Here is a 17,688-nt window from a genome sequence, read left to right on the forward strand (position 1 = left end):
ATCAGTTGAGTACAAAAATGCCAGGGGGTTGAATATACCAAGTAGAGATTATGTCCCTTGTGTACACATGAATTGTGTGGAAAACCTGCCAGAGACTTCCCACGAGCTTGACTTTGATTATCCTGGGTGCTGGCGCCTTCAAAGTTTAACATTTAATTATATCTTGTCCTACTGTTGTCTTTCTGCTCATAGAATCATTATCACTCATTCATTTTCTGTTCCTTTCCAATCCTGATTGAGATCATATTTACAATGGATAATTTCACCACTTCCTAGCCAGAAAGATAATTTGCCTGGTTAGTGTTTATTGAGGCTTTCAAAAGAAATAGATGGTCAGGTCTCGTGGCAGACTGCCTTTTTAGGATTCACTGCCAAATTCATTGCCAAAATGTGTGAAAGCCCCTAGAAGTATGAAGTATGTCATGTGGGATATAGTTGTCATGGAAAATATTTTACTGATGTTCTTTAGTTTTCATGAGCTACCCTTCCCGGAAAGTTTGGAGCAGGGTCCCACAAAATTTCAATAAATAAGGCTGGCAGGAAAGGGTAAAGAGAAAGAGAGAAAAGATGAAGTACCAGAAGCTAATAGTGCTATCCATATTCATATCATGTCCTGAAGACCTGAGAAATGGATATTGAAGTGGCAGAAGCAGGCTAGTTCTCCCTTCCTATCGTCTAATTAAATATATTTTTACTTAAAAAGGATGGCAATGTTAGGTCTTAATGGGATTAACCTAACTCAGATATATTTGGCCTTGCTTTTTTTGGCAGTAAAGAGTATGGATGGCTCCAGTTCCATGTTGAGATTGTAGCTTCAGATTCTGTAATTTTTGCTACATGCCATTCCTATTGCTGCTCTATGGAAGAGATCAAACTTACAAACATAATTTGTGTGTTGTATGAGTTTGATTATAAAAAACCCTCTGCCAACATAATGCCGTAGAGTCGATTTTGACTCATAGTGATTCTATAGGACAAAGTAGAATTGCCCCAAAGTGTTTCCAATGCTGTGACCTTTACAGAAGCAGACTGCTACATCTTTCTTCTGCAGAGTGGCTGGTAGGTTCAAAACACTGACTTTTGGGTTAGCAGCCAAGCTGTTTAACCACTGCGCTACCGTGGCTCCTGGTTTGATTATATTTCCCTTTAATCTGGGGGGAGGATTAACTCTTACTCTATTTTTATACTTAAGTGAAATCTCGTTAGCTAAAATGAGGGGGAGCCATTTTTTAGAAGGTAAGGTTGATAGCCAGTTCCTTAGGCTTCTCTTGCTCAGAATTATCTAGGTGAAGGGCTTCTTTAGTCCAAATTCATTGATCATGGTCTGCTCCTCCCTTTTCTTTGTTGGTAAGGGCATCATACTTGGTAAAGCAGAGGGTCAGCAAAAAAGAGGAAGTCCCTCAAGGAAACGGATTGACGCAGTGGCTGCAACAATGGGCTCAAGCATTACAACAATTGTGAGGATGGCCCAGTATTTCATTCAGTTATCCATGGGGTCATTATGAGTTGGAACCAACTTGATGGCACCTAACAACAACAACAGCAGCCCTTTCCTTTGTACATGTCGTAGGAGCTCAATAATATTTTTGAGTTGCTTTCCCCTGGAAAATGTCTCCTTGTAATTATTTCATACACGGTGACTGATTTAGTGACTTAAAATATTATTGTTATTGTTGTTGGCTGCCATGGAGTTGTCCCCGATTCATAGTTACCCTACGCATATTGGAATGAAATGCTACCCTGTCCTGTACCATCCCCACGACTGGTTGCTGATCAGACCACTGTGTTTCATAGGGTTTCTATTGGCTGATTTTCAGAAGTAGACCACCAGGCTGTTCTTCCTATTCTGTTTTAGTGTGGAAGCTCTGCTGAAACCAGTTCAGCATCATAGCAACACGCAAGCCTCCATTACAGGTGGGCGGTAGCGGTGCATGAAGTGCCTTGGCTGGGAATCAAACACCGGTCTCCTGCATGAAAGGTGAGAATTCTGCCACTATACCCCTAATGCCTCTAAAAATATTATGTTTTAATAGTCTTTTATATAGCATAACTGGAATTAGTCTAATTTATTAAAAAAAAAAAAAAAGAATTATGAAGGCCCCCCAAAACATATGGGGCCAGGTAATCACATGGCAATGAAAATCCTTCTAGAATACACCTGACTGGATACCACAGTCCATTTTAACTGATAAATGCCTCTTGGGATAGACTTTCTTTCTCTCTTTTTTTTTAAATCTCACTTATCTGTAAAGATTTGTGTTTAGAAATCCTCATTAAAAAGAAATGTTGCTGCATGACATTGGAGAAAATTAAACTATAAAAATGACTATCAAAAGTACCATTTTCAGATTAACCAAAAATCCTCAATCTGTGATTTGGGATATGTGTCCGCTTCTCTAGAGAGTCAGGCGTATCTCTTGGAAAGTAGAGTAACTGCTTGTACCGCTAGCATTCCGTTGTTACTTTCTCGGTGTTTCGGTGTTTCATCGATCTTCTAGAACAACCTGGAGGTTAAGATTCTTTTAAACAGTTTAAGATTAACTAGACAGAGACAAACTCCATCTTTCACCAAGCTCCTGTTTATTGATGTCTGTGAAAGGCTGGTGAATCGAACCCACTCAGGAGTGCCTCAGAAGACAGGTCTGGCAATCAGCTTCCAAAGGGTCACAGCCTTTAAAACCCTGTGGAACAGTTTTACTCTGCACGCATGGAGCCACCATGAGTCAGAATTGACTCGACGGCAACTAACGATAGCAACAGCCATAGGTCAGAGCTATGATAGTACTTAAATAGGAACCCCTCAGTGTGAATAAGTGATAGCTTACAATTTCCTTCAGGGACCCAGTGAAATTAAAGTACTAATGATCAGAAATACAGCATCTTTAAAACGTGACTTTTCACTTACTGAAAGCATTTTCAATTTTATAATTTTTTGCCTTCTATCGACCTCTGTGAAATCGGTCTGATAAAGTTCATTATCCTTCGTCGACAGACTACGAAACAGAGACGGAGAGCTAACAGTTATTGAGTATCTAGTATAGCGTTTCATTCAGCCCTCCCAACACAACTGCAATGTGAATATTGTGATTGTCATTTTACAGAAGAGAAAGCGGATGCTCTGAGATTCAGGAACTTTCCTGTGGTCAAAAAGTTAACATCAGAGACAAGATTTCACACCCTGCACTCTAACCACTCTACCGCATTATAGAACGAAACGCTGCCCGGTCCTATGCCATCCTCACAATCGCTGTTATGCTTGAGCCCATCGTTGCAGCCACTGTGTCAGTGCATCTCATTGAGGGTCTTCTTCTTCACTGATCCTGGACTTTACCAAGCGTTATGTCCTTCTCCAGGGACTGATCCCTCCTGATGACATGGCCAAAGTATGTAAAACTTAGTCTCACTATTTTGCTTCTAAAGAGCATTCTGGTTGTACTTCTTCCAAGATAAAATTTGTCTGCTCTTTTGACAGTCCATAGTATATTCAGTATTCTTTGCCAACACAGTTCAAAGGTGTCAATTCTTCTTCAGTCTTCCTTATTCATTGTCCAGCTTTCGCATGCATATGATGAGACTGAATATACCATGGCTTTGGTCAGGCGCGTGCATGTTAGTCTTCAAGGTGACATCTTTGCTTTCCAACACTTTAAGAGGTCTTTTGCAGCAGATTTTGATTTCCTGACTGCTGCTTCCATGGGTGTTGATTGTGGATCCAAGTTAAATGAAATCCTTGACAATTTTGGTCTTTCCTCTGTTTATCATAATGTGGTTTATTGGTCCAGTTGTAAGGATTTTTGTTTTCTCTATGTTGAGATGTAATCCGTACTGAAGGCTGTGGTCTTTGATCTTCATCAGCAAGTGCTTCAAGTCCTCTTCACTTTCAGCAAGAAGGGTTGTGTCATCTACATGATGCAGGTTGTTAATGAGCCTTCCTCCAACCCTGACGCTCCGTTCTTCTTCACACAGTCCAGCTCCTCGGATTATTTGCTCAGCATACAGATTGAATAGGTGTGGTGAAAGGGTACAACCCTGATGCATACCTTCATGTACTCACCTATAAATGGAAGATCCTGGCAGTTTCTCCATCACGTTGTGGGATTTAATGGAATTAAACATGTAAAGCACCTCACCTGGTACATAATAATCAGTCAATTAATAGCAGCTTTCATTCTAAGGACTTGCCACTTCTAATATCAAATTTTAAGCTGGTAAATATTAAGATCATGTTATGTGGAAAATAATGTGCTATTGATGAAATACACAGTGATTTCAATTACATAAACTTAAAAACTTAAAGAGACTCAGCATGTCATCTTGTTTATAATTTTTTTTTATTCATCACTGAAGTTGTACAGTATTTTCAAATCTTAAGACTACCACTTTTTTTTCTCCCTTCATTTTGTTCGGTGAATGAATAGACTTCCCAGAAATCAAGAATTAGTTTTTATAGTGTAGGACATCTGCAGAACAAGTTTCGATGCTTCCGGCCATACCAACATTCTGGTGACCTTACTTAACGATATCCATGAACACACTCATTACCTGGGACCAGGTAGCATTGAGAGGCAGGTAGCTGATCCGATATGCATTAGTATGTGTGTGGAGGGGAAGGGGTAAGGAGTCCCTGGGCGGTACAAACAGTTAAAGTATTTGGCTGCTAATCGAAAGGTTGAAAGTTCAAGTCCACTCAGAGGCACCTCGAAAGAAAGGCCTGATGATCTACTTTGGAAAAATCACTTATTAAAACCCTATGGAGCCCAGTTCTACCCTGACACATATGGGGTCACCATGAGTCTGAGTTGACTGGATGGCAACTGGTACTGGGGGTGGGAATGAAGGGGATGGGTCATTGCATACAACTTTTGTTAATAATAAAAGGTAACTGAGCTCAGTCGTCAGGCATTGTCATTGCAGCCACATCCGCCACAGAGTTCAGGGAGGGGGCTCTTCTCTGCCTGACATGGTGTTTGTTTAGGGTGAGACTGATGGCTGAGGTATCTGTGAGAAGCATTTGTAGCACAGCAGCAGACTTTTCTGTGTTACAGATTGCTAGGAAATTGGATAGGACCTCCTGAGAAATTCTCTCCCAGGCTTTCCCTCAAGACAAGTCTGTAACATGCATTAGGGAAGAGTCGGGGGTGGGAGCGGGGAGCCTGGGGCACTGTGGGAGTGAGCTGCCTTTCCCATAAGGTGTGGAATGGCCTCTGTACTTAGGGGCACTCTGCACAGAACAATTTAGAACACACTTGGCAGGACATGGAAAATGTAATAACATTCCCTTGAGGGCCTATTGGACTTCCCTGCTTTCCTACCCCCCAAAAAAGGAGAGCTTGCTTGGTCATTCTCATCAAAAACCTAAATGACATAGTTTCATGCTGAATTAGTGAGATGGGAATAGAATAGTGGTTCTCAACTCTAGCTGCATATTAGAATCTCCTGGGGACCCAGTGAAGGGTATTTTTTAAAATCTCCGAGATGATAGTCCTTCTTGTACAGCTGGGGTTCAGTGCCACTGGGATGAAAAAAAAAAGAATCCTGACCAAAAAAAAAAAAAAAGTTAATAATCATCATCACATCAGGTAGGTGGGTCTCATATTCCCCAGTGAGGCCTTTGACTTCTTGAGTTGGCTGAAATTTCTTTCTTCGCATTCTGAAAATGGGTCCATTGTCTATCCAAGTGCATTTCCTTGTGTGTGGGAGATAGCTGCTCTGTCTCCAGAGTGAGGGGTGTGATTTTTCCATACTCATCCTGGGGGTCAATATTATTTAAAGCCTTGGGCCCTAGGCTTTAAACAGAGATGTATGGTGCGTCCTTAAGGGTATTGTGTTTAAATCTTAATAATTTGTCTCTTTCATTATAAGAGAAATAACGGTGCATGGCAGACAGAAACTCTTGAAGAAAACCATGTGTTTCACATTTACTACTACTAAGTCATTCCCGCTCTTGTGCTCTCAGAAGCCGTAATTTGGAAATGGTCCTTTTCCTGTGAAAATTGGAAAGCCGTTCTTTTTCTGCTCTTTTGATAGGAGCAGTAATAAAAGTTCCACAGAGGGACGCTTTTGTTTTGAGATGGTGAAGTGGCCGTCTTTCTAAGGAAGACCAGCAAATTGCATTGCTGCGTTTTTTTTTTCTCAATCGCACGCATCCTTTCTCCCCCAAGTTCACGTCCAAGCCAGATGTCACTCTCATGACCTGGGCATATCCCAAGCCTTTTTGCAAATGGGAACTGCAGAAGAAAGAAGAATTGGTTGAGTGCATAAAGTATATTTCAGGAACATCGTAAAGGGTCTGTTCAGAGGCACTAAATTCCAAAGTATTCGCTGACATTTATCGTTCTGCTTGAAATTATTAAATGTCTTTCAGAGCACGTGATGCCACGTTTTGCATAGTGTGACATATCTGTCCTCTTTTAAATGCATAGGAATTGGCAACAATCTCATTTCACTGGTGGGTTTGCTGAAGCATTGTGGCAAGACAGCCAGAATGATTGATGACTACTCTTCAGGTAGGGAAATACTGCCAGCTTGGTTTGTATTTTGTCTTTCCTAGAATTCTGCTTCTTAATTTTCTGTCTCAGCTATGAATAATCCCTTTTCATGCTAGTAGCCATAATCACATTATAGGGGATTTAAAATTTGTCATTTCCCAGTAGTATTTCTCACAATGTAAGCATTTTTATTTAATGTAAGATTGTTCTCCTTTTATTTTATTTTTTCCCATGTTGTAAGAGAGATCATAAACCAATATTCAGGTTTCCTTATTTTCATTTTAAGAACTCAGGGCATAATATTCTGGTCAAGTAGAGAGGGGAGAGAGTGACCTGAGGGGAGTCCTTGACTCTATCTGAAGTGGTAGCAATATGAGATTTGAGGTATCTTGATACCATTTTAAAAAAACAACATTAAAATAGTGCCTGAAAAGCTGGTGAGCCTGGTTAATATGGGATGCAGTGCAGCAATAGTCGTTTCTACCTTCCTCTCTATATTCCTTCAGTCATGTTTGTTTTGAGATTCTAGAATTTACTTTAGAGACAGTTAGCCATTCTTGAGAGAACAGCATGTCTTAGCCTGACTGGGCAGGTCCAGAGACGCAGATAAGCAGGCCCTTCAGAGACAACCTGTTTTCAAGTTCTTTCATGCAAGAAAGCTAAGGGGGAGGGGAGCTTCACACTGGAAAGTGCAAACATGTACCTGTACTTTCTTTTCAAATATCAAATGACATTTGAGCATAGTAAATTCTTAGGCAAGGGAGCAGTGATGTTTCAGTGGTAGAATTCTGACCTTCCATGTGGGAGAGCTGGGTTCTATTCCCGGTCAAGGCATCTCAAGCTCAGCTACCACCCGTCTGCCAGTGGAGGCTTACGTGTTACTGTGATGCTGGACTGGTTTCAGCAGAGCTTCCAGACTAAGACAGACTAGGAAGAAAGGCCTGGTGATCTACTTCTGAAAATCAGCCGATGAAGACCATGTGGATCACACTGCTCCAATCTCATTATGTGTGGGGTCACCATGGGTTATGTGCTAATGAAAACTAACACAACAACATTCTTAGGTAAGTCGAGCCATGGCTAACCAAACACCCAGCAGATATAAGGAGCATATTCCCTGAGGAACATCTAGAAATTGTGTTTCACTTCATCTTTTTCCCCAAAGTATTTTGAGTGGAACATTGTTCTAGAAGAACCTATATCTTTCGTGGACTTAAGAGGTAAATTCTTTCAGTGGGTCGTTCTCCGTTCAGTACCAGATAATACTTAAGAGGTTCTCTGTTGGTAGAATATGTGCTGTTCGTCAATGTTTATTTGATGAATTGTGTAGTTTTGTGATTTGGGTTTATAGGTATTGAAGATATTGTTAATGGTTTTGTGGTCAAATGGAATGAACCACCATTTTAAACTGGCAAGAATATTAACATTAACTGGAGGTTTCTGACTGGCTGTTAATGTTGTTACGGATGTGTCAATAATTTCAGAAAAGAAGAATTGGATTATTACTAATATTTGTTTTTGAATCTAATCTTTTATAATCAATGTTGGTCATTCCAAGCACTATTCCCATAGTGCTTGGTACCTAAAGACCATGTGACTCAGACTCCATAATAAGACTTGGAAACACATAATACTTAACTCTTTTTTAATCTGTTTTTTGCTGATTTGTTTGTTTTTTCCTCTTTTGGATTCATTTATCCTGGTACCTCTGGACATCATTGAGATAAAGGACTTTTAGATTCTTGTTTTCTTACAGAAAGACAGCAAACAGAGTTCAAATTAAGTTCATAAGCATTTTTGGTTGGTTGCAAATAATCCCTTATAGAGTGGTGATGGAAGTGGGAGGACTTTGAACAAGCAAAGGGCAGGGAAGGAAAGGAGGGAAGGGAGGAATCTCTAAGTGTGAGTAGATATATTTCTTGTTTCCCACCACTTGGTTAAACCCTAGCATTAAACTAAAGAATTAATTAATTTGTTTTCTTCCTAGGATGGTCTGTTTGGCTGACAGACCCTCACCTCATCTAATAATTCCTACTCTGTAGGCCTTAGATAAGGAGCCCTGGTGGTGTAGTGGTTAAAGCACTCAACTGTTAACCAAAAGTTCAGTGGTTCTAACCCACCAGCCTCTCTGCAAGAGAAAGATGTGGCAGTCTGCTTCCATAAAGATTCACAGCTTTGGATACTGTATGGGGCAGTTCTACTCTGTCCTATAGGGTCACTATGAGTCAAAATCGACTCCATGGCAGTAAGTTTTTTGGGTTAGGCCTTAGACTGGAAAATTAAAGTCCATGGATCTACTTTTTCTACAACAGATGGTCATTTTAACCTTTCACTGGATTCTTTCCTGCCCTCTTGCCTTCTCTTTATGCTTAGATAGTTGCAGTAATGGAGAAGGAAGAGTCAGAAGAAATAAAATTTCCAATTTAGATTTCACTGATGTAGAATTAGGAGTTGACTTAATTGGATTTTGCCTTCTTTTCTCTTAAGTTGGAGAAGAACAGAGAAAAGTGTGAATGGATAATTTCTTTTATAAGGATCAGCAGCATAAAAGCTGGTTCCTATGAGGGGGAGGTTAAAGATGTCCCAAATGTCCAACTTTTCCACCTTGCTGTCTCATTCCATCATCTCTAACATCAACTACTCCTCCTCCCCTCAGTACTCTCCTTCCTGTCTTTGGGTTTCATAATTTGCTGCAATGTCTCACGGAACTCATGAACCATATCAAGGAAATGGCTCACATGATTGTGGAGGCTGGCAGCTCCCAAATCCATGGGTCAGGCATAGGCTTCTCCTGACTCACATGGCTGCAGGGGCCCATGAACCCAAATTGGCAGGCCAGACGACAAGGCTCCTGGCTCACAAGGCTGCGGAAACCGGCAAATCCCAAAATCGGCATGTCAGACGGTAGGCTGCTGGCTTAGGTCCCAAGAACCAGAGGTCAGACAGTGATGAGTTGGATGCAGGATCCAGATGCATAGAGAGAGAAAGGGAGAGTACCGCCAGAGCACCCACACATATACATTGGATGCCGGTCACACCCCAGGGAAGGATGTGACTTCAGTAAGTCTGGGATCTGAGTCACGCCCTCCTGCAAGGCTGTGACTCCAGATACACCTGACGCTACTCCTGCCTCATTAACATATAGAGGTTAGGATTTACAATGCAGAAAATGGAAGATAATTACATCAGATCACAAAATGGAAGACAGCCACACAATACTGAGAATCATGGCCTGGCCAAGCCAATACACAACCCCAAACATCACAGATTCCATACACCTTATTTGCATAATCCTACTCAATCATTGTGTGTGAGTCACAAAGACAATGGCTTGAAGGGCCATATTAAGTAATTCATTGCACCGCAGGGTAGGGTGTGAGTAATAAGCAAAAAATAGTATGACCTAAATTATACCAAGGATATGTAGCATCTATTGGAGACTAAGTACTATTTTATAAATGCCTTTCTTCTTTTCCACCAACAACTGATTTCTTCATGATATATTTTTTACTAGGCTAAAACTGTAAAAATCTTATTTTGGTGTTTTATGCATTTCGAATAAATACAATTTTTCTTTAATTACAGAATTTAATTACAGGGCCTTCAAGGCAATTACTGTGAGTTAGGTTATACGGACCCTGCATTTAGGGACATGTAATGACCTCATTTAGCCCCCACGGTGTGCCTACTCATGTTCCATTTGAACAGCAGTGATGGGCAGCATGTTATGACATTGGCCTTAGATAAATGCTGCCTAAACTTGGAGTTTTTTTTTTAAACAGCTAACGAAACTGTGACATCAGCATCAATTCAGATTCCTTGGTTATGGTTCAGTCATTTGAGAAAGGTTTGAGAGGCTTTTTTTAAAGGAAAAATTCATGGGCCATCTTCTCCACTACAGCATCATTTCACACCAAGAAAGTGTGTTTTGCAGTTGAAAGATCATTCAACGGTAGCTCTAATTAAGGACATTAAAAAGAACCAGTTTCCCAAAAAGAACTAAAAGGACCGGAAGTTAAAAAAAAAAAAAAGAATAAATAAAAAGGCCAGCTGGGGACTACGGAGCAATTCAGGGTTATGTTGATCCTCTTGGGTTGGCAGAGTGTCTGGGCAACAGTGATCATGCAGCTGGTTAAAGGTTGCACCCTGCAGTTTCTCTTTCCATTTGGACAGAGATGGAGGTGTTGGGCCTATAATCAGGTCCTTGCCCAAAGCCAAGTTAGTGTTATGCAGTGTTTCTGTTTTGAACACATTTGTCCTTATTTTCCCTTTTCTTTGCTTGCCCACTAGAAGGGAAAAGAAAAAAAAAAAAGTCAGAGGCATTGCACGGGTGGAGCCACTCTTTATTGCAATGCCCCAGGGCTTTCTAGGTTAACAAATTAGAGCTTCTCAGCAGGCCTGAGTTAGGGGTGGGTGGCAGCTGCTCAGGTCTGCCTTCTCCTGTTCCCTTCCTCTCTTCCCACTCCAGAAGAGAAAGCAGAGGCCCAGTTGCTGAGCTTGGAGGACGTGGTGGTTGAGGAGCCCAGGGACTGTTGACAACAGCTGCGGGCTTTTTGTGGGGAGGAATTTCAGCATATTCTTGGGAGGTGGGAGATGAAAAATCTACACCTTGGAGTGTGCTACTTTTGTGATGTTGCCCTGTGTGCCTTGGAGCTAGGACATACTAGGGTGGATGAGGTCGTGGATGTTAGGGTGAGGATGGGTGAGAAGGAGGTTGAAGCCTCTTGGGGTCTATCAGAACCTGAGTCAACATCCAAGGAAGAAGAGACAATCCTTTTGGCTTCGGTCTTTATGCTCCCTGTGTGAATTAGGAGGGACCTGGCTCAGTTGTGTGGGAGTCTAGAACAGGAGGGAGGCAGGGTGATTAGTCTTGGAGGAATAAGTCTTCTCATACTACCTCCTCCTGCTTCTTTCTGGTGGGGTGTGGAAGAAGCAATGTGGAAAGTGGGAAGTTTTCAGCTAGAGTTTATTGAAAAAACAGCTGCCCTACTCCATTCCTCCGCCCCATCCTTCTTTCTGTGGCAGGATATAACTATGCTGTAAACTTTGGCAATGGTGAAGCATTTTAATACTTTTTGAAACAAGCAACTAATTTTTTTTTGGCATGGAACTTTTATTTTAAAGCTGGGGGAAAAAAAGATAAATAAAATTTGCTATAGTCTTTCTAGAAGTGATTTTTATTGGTCCAGAAAAGGGTCAAAGTTCAGTGGTTTGCATCTAAAAGAGCCAAAAGAAGATAAGGTAATAAACTAGAATTCCAAATTGGCAAGCAGGAACCAGAGCTTGAAGCATGTTTGCAGGCTTCCTTTATTATCATAACCTCTTGAATAGAATATGCCATTTGAAACAACAGGAAATGTTTCTTAGGGGGTAAATTTACAACCTAGTTTTTGACCACGAGCACTTATGGGGTTGAACAGTACAGGGGAAGAGCAAGGGAACTTGGACACCATTGGCCAGAAGTTCTGTGCAAATCAGGAGCTCAGGGCTCATTAGAACACACAGACATTAAGCAGCAGCTGTTTTACGGTGTGAACTTTTTGCGTAGAGGATTGCAAGAGTCGAATTCTCCTTGGAAGTCTGTTTGCAAAGTGGTTCTTTCCTGGCAGTTGCTTCATCTCTCTTGCAAGGCGTAATTTTTCTTTGGGTGTGAACGTTTTGTGCCAAACCTAGAGTTGACCTTAGGGAGCTTGGAACTGTGGGCCCAGCCTCACCCAGTGGGTCTAGGGAGGGGTGCGCACAGGGAGAAATGAATGTGGAGGGAGGGTCTTTCTAACCTCAGCTGCCTCTGTGAATGGTCCCACCCTGCAGACCTGGAGTCAAGGAATAGCAAAAAGGACTATTACAGAGAGAAATGTTTCTGCTGCTCTTTGGCTCTCTCATGAACTGCACGCTGGGCCTCCCTTCTTTCTGCATTGCTGGGAACTTTTGGGCTCACTTTCTTTCCCTTTGCACTCTATTAATTCTGAACTCCCCTTTTTGTTCCACTTAACATGGGAATATATTTTTTCAGTGAAAATGATGAAAAATGAATTAAAATGTACCTAAAGTTCACTAAAGGAGCCCTGGTGGTGCAATCATTAAGAGCTTGTCTACTAACCAAAAGGTTACCAGTTCGAACCCAGCCTGCGGCTCTGCGGGAAAAAGACATGGCTATCTGCTCCCCTAAGGATTACAGCCAAGAAAACCCTATGGGGCAGTTCTACTCTGTCACACAGTGTGACTATGAGTGAAAATCAATTTGATGGCACCAAAAACAATAAGATTCACTAATGGTATAGGCCGTAGGTTATGGTTAACAAATTCTTGTTTTCTTCCTCCCTCTCTCCCTTCCTTTCTTTTTTCTACTTCCTTGTTTTGCAATTTTTTTCTTTCTTTTTATTCTCCTCCTACTTGTGTTTGCCTTTACAGTAGAAGTACTAAACAAAAAATATTTAGACATAATTTAGAACGTAAAACCACTCTCTCTAAAGGATACCATTGAGGGCACAATGCAGGGTCCAGCGTACCTGTGAAACGGTAGAATTAAAAGGGCCAAAGTTAACGGGAGTTGTTAATTAATTGATTATTAGTAATAAACATTATTCAAATAATTAAGATCATTATACATTTTTGAGGAATACGTATGTGTCTTAGTCACCTAGTGCTGCTATAACAGAAATACCTCAAGTGGATGGCTTTAATGAAGACAAATTTATTCTCTCACAATTTAATAGGTTACAAGTCCAAATTCAGGGCTTTCTCTCTTTGTCGGCTCTGGAGGACAGTCCTCGTCTGCAGCCTTCCCCTGGTCAATGAGCTTCTCAGGCACAGGGACCCCTGGTCCAAACGATGTGCTCTACTCCTGGTGCTGCTTTATTGGTGGCATGAGGTCCCGAGCTCTCTGCTTGCTTCCCTTTCCTTTTTATCTCTTAAGAGATAGGTGGTACAGGCCACACCCCAGGGAAGCTCCCTTTACACTGGATCAGGGAGGTGACCTGAGTAAGGGTGGTTTTACAGTCCCACCCTAATCCTCTTAACATAAAATTATAATCACAAAATGGAGGACAACCACTCAATCTAGGAGTCATGGCCTAATCCAAGTTGGCACACATTTTTCGGGGGACATAATTCAATCCATGACAATCTGTGTCTCAGAATATACATATGTGCTTACTTCTATTTTTTAATCTGTAGTAGTTATATGAGAGCTCTATGAAAAAAGCTGTTTAAATGGCAAAAAAGCCTCAATATTCCTTTCATCCAACTACAGAGACTCAAGTAAACGATAATAGAGGAGAAAATATTTAACATTAACACTGCTTAGGGAGTGCTTTAAATTTACATTTAAATTTAATTTACAATGGGAAATGGAAAAGAAAAATATAAGGCTGAATATATGCACTGTCATCTATGTAAAAAATGCCCTGTCGAACGTTTAGAAGAACACCGACCAGAGTTAACAGCGGTCTGAAATGAATTATGGACATCTAAGATGATTTTCATGTCCTCTTGCTCAGTTTTCCACAATGAGCAAGTAAATCTTTTATAATTAGGACATATTATTATAATACTTTTATGAATAAATAAAGGCTTTTTGTCTGTTTTTCTTCATTTTTCATATATGGTTCAATGAGTATGTTGGTGGTGGTGTTATTCATTGCCAGGTCGATTCCAACTCATGGTAACCTTCTGTGTGTCAGAGTAGAACTGTGCTCCGTAAGGTTTTCAAGGCTATGACCTTTCGGAAGCAGATTGCCAGGCCTGTCTTTTCGGCTGCCTCTGGGTGGGCTCGAAGCACCAACTTTTCGGCCAGTAGCCGAGTGCTTAACTTGTAAACCTTCAAAACAGGTATTATTGTTTTAAGTCTATTTATATTGCAGGGCGTTCAATCTTATGTGTGTCTCATGCCATTTGGGGGCAAGCCTGAGGGTGGTGGATTTAGAGCTGTCCTTGCCTGCTGTGATAGACTTCGTCATCCCCTTCTTTTCAAATAAGTATTTCCATCCTCCTCCTCAGTGCTCAGCTGGTTCTTTTCTGTGAGCCTAAGGACATGTTCTTTTCCCCTGTTTGCAATATGTTCCTACTTTTCCTTCTGGTCTCTTGCTCTCTCGCGTTTCCACCCACACTCTTTTTCAGTTGTTGCTGCTCCGCATTCTGTCTCCCCCAATGGTGAGCAAGCAGATCCCTGAATGACTTTACCGAGGATGACTCAAAATCAGGGAACACCAAGTTGCCCTTAAAGTTATCAGTGCTTCATAGGGACCCCATTTGTGGCAGTAAAATTTGCAACTAGGCACGAGCAATTTTAGTTTGCAATACAGTGTTTTAATTGTTCAGAGATATCTATTGAAAATATTGTATGGCAAATTAAAATCACATATGAACTGCTGAGATTTTTCTGACCACAATGGTGCTCCCTAGAAAACACTTTTCTTTTCAGCAGCGACACTCAATTGTTGGCAGTAAGAGCTGCAGGCTGAAATGATGAAGTTGAATTTTGCATATGGCGCAGAAGTCTGTGTTTCTCAAATGGTCAGCTTTCCGCACCTCAACTGAGAGAACATTCGAACCAGTAATAGCGTCACCCAGCTTGGTGGATTGAATAAATCTTTCCAGTTATTGATGAATTTTAGCTCTGGACTTAACCTGCAGTGACCTCTTTACCACCCACCTATGGAAAATCAAATTAAAACTATTGAATTAATTCTCCCTTCCCATTTTTAACCCTAAAACACATGTATTAGAAATCAGAATCTCATAGTAAAAATCTCCCCCCTTGTCTTTTTTTCCCAATTTTTAAAGGTTAAAGACAAAAAAGTCTCCAGGGTGCCATGCTTTCACTAATGATAGCATGTAGTAGCATGATGTTTCAGGTATATATTTCCGCTTCTTACCTATATCTGCACTTTTTACCTTCTTCCTCATCTTTCTGGGTATGATGCCCCTAAGCCCATCCGCTTCCCTCATCCCTAAATCCTTTCACTAATAGCAACACTGACTGTCATTAAGTATCTGAGATTACTGTCTATTAAAGTCTTTAAATTTGAGAAATGGTTTATTGGGCTAAAATTCTGTAATAGTGGCTGTTAACTAGTGAAGCTTGGACTTATCAATTACACCAAAGGATTCTTCCTTAGTGGATAACCAGTGAATGTTTTGGGCTGATTAAAGACATCCTGGTTAGAGCTTGGAATCCGGGAGCGATACAAACGGCTAACACACTCAGATACTAACCAAACAGTTGGAGGTTTGAGTCTATCCAGAGGCGCCTTGGAAGACAGCCCTGGTGACCTACTTTGGAAGAATCTGCCATTGAAAACCGTATGGAGCACAATCCTACTCTGACACTCATGGAGTCGCCATGAGTCAAATCAACATGATGACAATAGGTTTGGGTGGGTAGAACCCAAAGGACTTTGTTTTTATACCTAGAAGAGAATTTAAGAACTATGAATTGCTAATTACATAGACTGCATAAGTAACCATCCTCTGAAACCTGATATAAGTAACTGATTTCTGGAGTGAGTTATGAAGAGTCATTCTGGCTCATTCCGTAGAAAGTTTCTGGCGTACAAACATAACGTAGTGTACTTTTTTTTTAACCGTATAGATTTCCCGTGCTATCCAAAAGCAGGAAACCCTGGTGGCATAGTGGTTTAGTGCTACCGCTGCTAACTGGAAGATTGGCAGTAGGAATCCACCAGCCGCTCTTTGAAACTCTATAGGGCAGTTTTACCCTGTCCTATATGGTAAAAAAAATAAAAGAAAAAAGAATTTTTTTTTTTATGGTCGCTATTTTTTATGAGTCGGAATCAACTCGACAGCAATGAGTTTGGTTTTTTTTGTTTTGTTTTGTTTTAACCGAAAGTAGAGCATTGCTATGAAACCTTTCATAAGCCAAAATGGCATAAAGTGAAAAAGCAATTACCATTAATTTACATGGGAAAAAATTTTGAGTGTTCCCAGACTCAAAAAATAACCTACCAAATCATACCAAAAAACACATAAAACCTAAAATAACACTAACGGGTAGTAAAAGCAGGAATGTCATGATAAATACACAGCCTATATATATAAAGTATAAATAATGTATATACAGTGTAGTTTTACTTACCAGGATCACTGCATCTTTAACAGGTTTTGCTGCAAAACAAATGCTGAACACTATTTTTGCTTCTTGCTTTTTTTTCATAAAAGCAAAAATCTTCTGGTTTCTTTCAGTTAGCGAAACCAGGTACTAATGTAGGTCTTTTCGTAAAAGTGAAGTGATGTAGAATGAACTTTCAAAAATCGGGGGATACCTGTAATACCATCTGTCACAAATCAGAGTGTAAAATATACTGTATACATCTTAAGAGCAACAAGGAACTTCCTGTGTTATCACTAATAATTCCCATGTAGCATATCGCGTAGAGAATCTATTACAAGGGCATTGTGACCTCCTACCAATAGGACCTAGTTTGCTATAGTTGTGTGTTGCGGAGTCAATTCCAAATCATAGTGATTCAATATGACAGAGTAGAGCTGCCCCATAGGGTTTTCTAGGCTGTAATCTTTACGAGAGCAGATTGCAAGGGCTCTCTCTTCTGGAGCCATTGAGTGGGCTTGAACTGCCAACCTTTCAGTTAGCAGCTGAGAGCTTAACCATTGCGCCTTCAGGTTACTATGGAGGAGGTAGAAAAGGACAGTCTCTGAAGCCAACTTCCTAAGTTCAAAGCTTTGTACTGTGAGTTACTTAACCTTTCAGTGCTTTTAGTTGCTTTGCCTATAAAATGGAATACCTCATTGGGTTGTCATAAATTCTGGATATGATTCAGGTACCTGTGAGTAAGTGAACTTGTGAATCTTAAGGCTGGTCTACCTAGCTGGAGGAAGATCACACATTTTGTTGAGATAATTGGGAGCCTGTATTCCTTGATTTTGGTAAGTGATATTAACCTCTTTGACTTCGATGACTTCCTTTGGGGAATGAGATGATGTTGCTATGTGATTCTTTCCCTTGAAACTCTATGACTCAAACAATGGTTCCAAGAACCTAACTCTACGGTGGTTAAGTGATTCCTTTGTGATTAATGCCAGTATCTGGAGATCAGGCATTGTCTGTTCTCCAGGCCTAAGTCTTGCATTCAGCACCAACCAAAAACAAACCAAACCAAACCAAACTCATTGCTGTCGAGTCAGTTCTGACTCGTAGCCACCCTACAGAACAGAGTAGAAC

General features: G+C 40.8%; 1 long non-coding RNA gene across 1 annotated transcript in view; it reads left to right on the plus strand.

Moving 5' to 3' along the window:
* The window catches only part of LOC135230698 (uncharacterized), a 243,302-nt gene that overhangs the window by 119,167 nt on the left and 106,447 nt on the right, over window positions 1-17,688 (plus strand). The window contains exon 3 of the long non-coding RNA XR_010321307.1: window positions 6,423-6,506. This is a non-coding gene — a long non-coding RNA (uncharacterized LOC135230698). The remainder of the gene's footprint in view (window positions 1-6,422; window positions 6,507-17,688) is intronic.

This window comes from Loxodonta africana, chromosome 1 (assembly GCF_030014295.1).
Source record: "Loxodonta africana isolate mLoxAfr1 chromosome 1, mLoxAfr1.hap2, whole genome shotgun sequence".
Taxonomy (NCBI): Eukaryota; Metazoa; Chordata; class Mammalia; order Proboscidea; family Elephantidae; genus Loxodonta; species Loxodonta africana.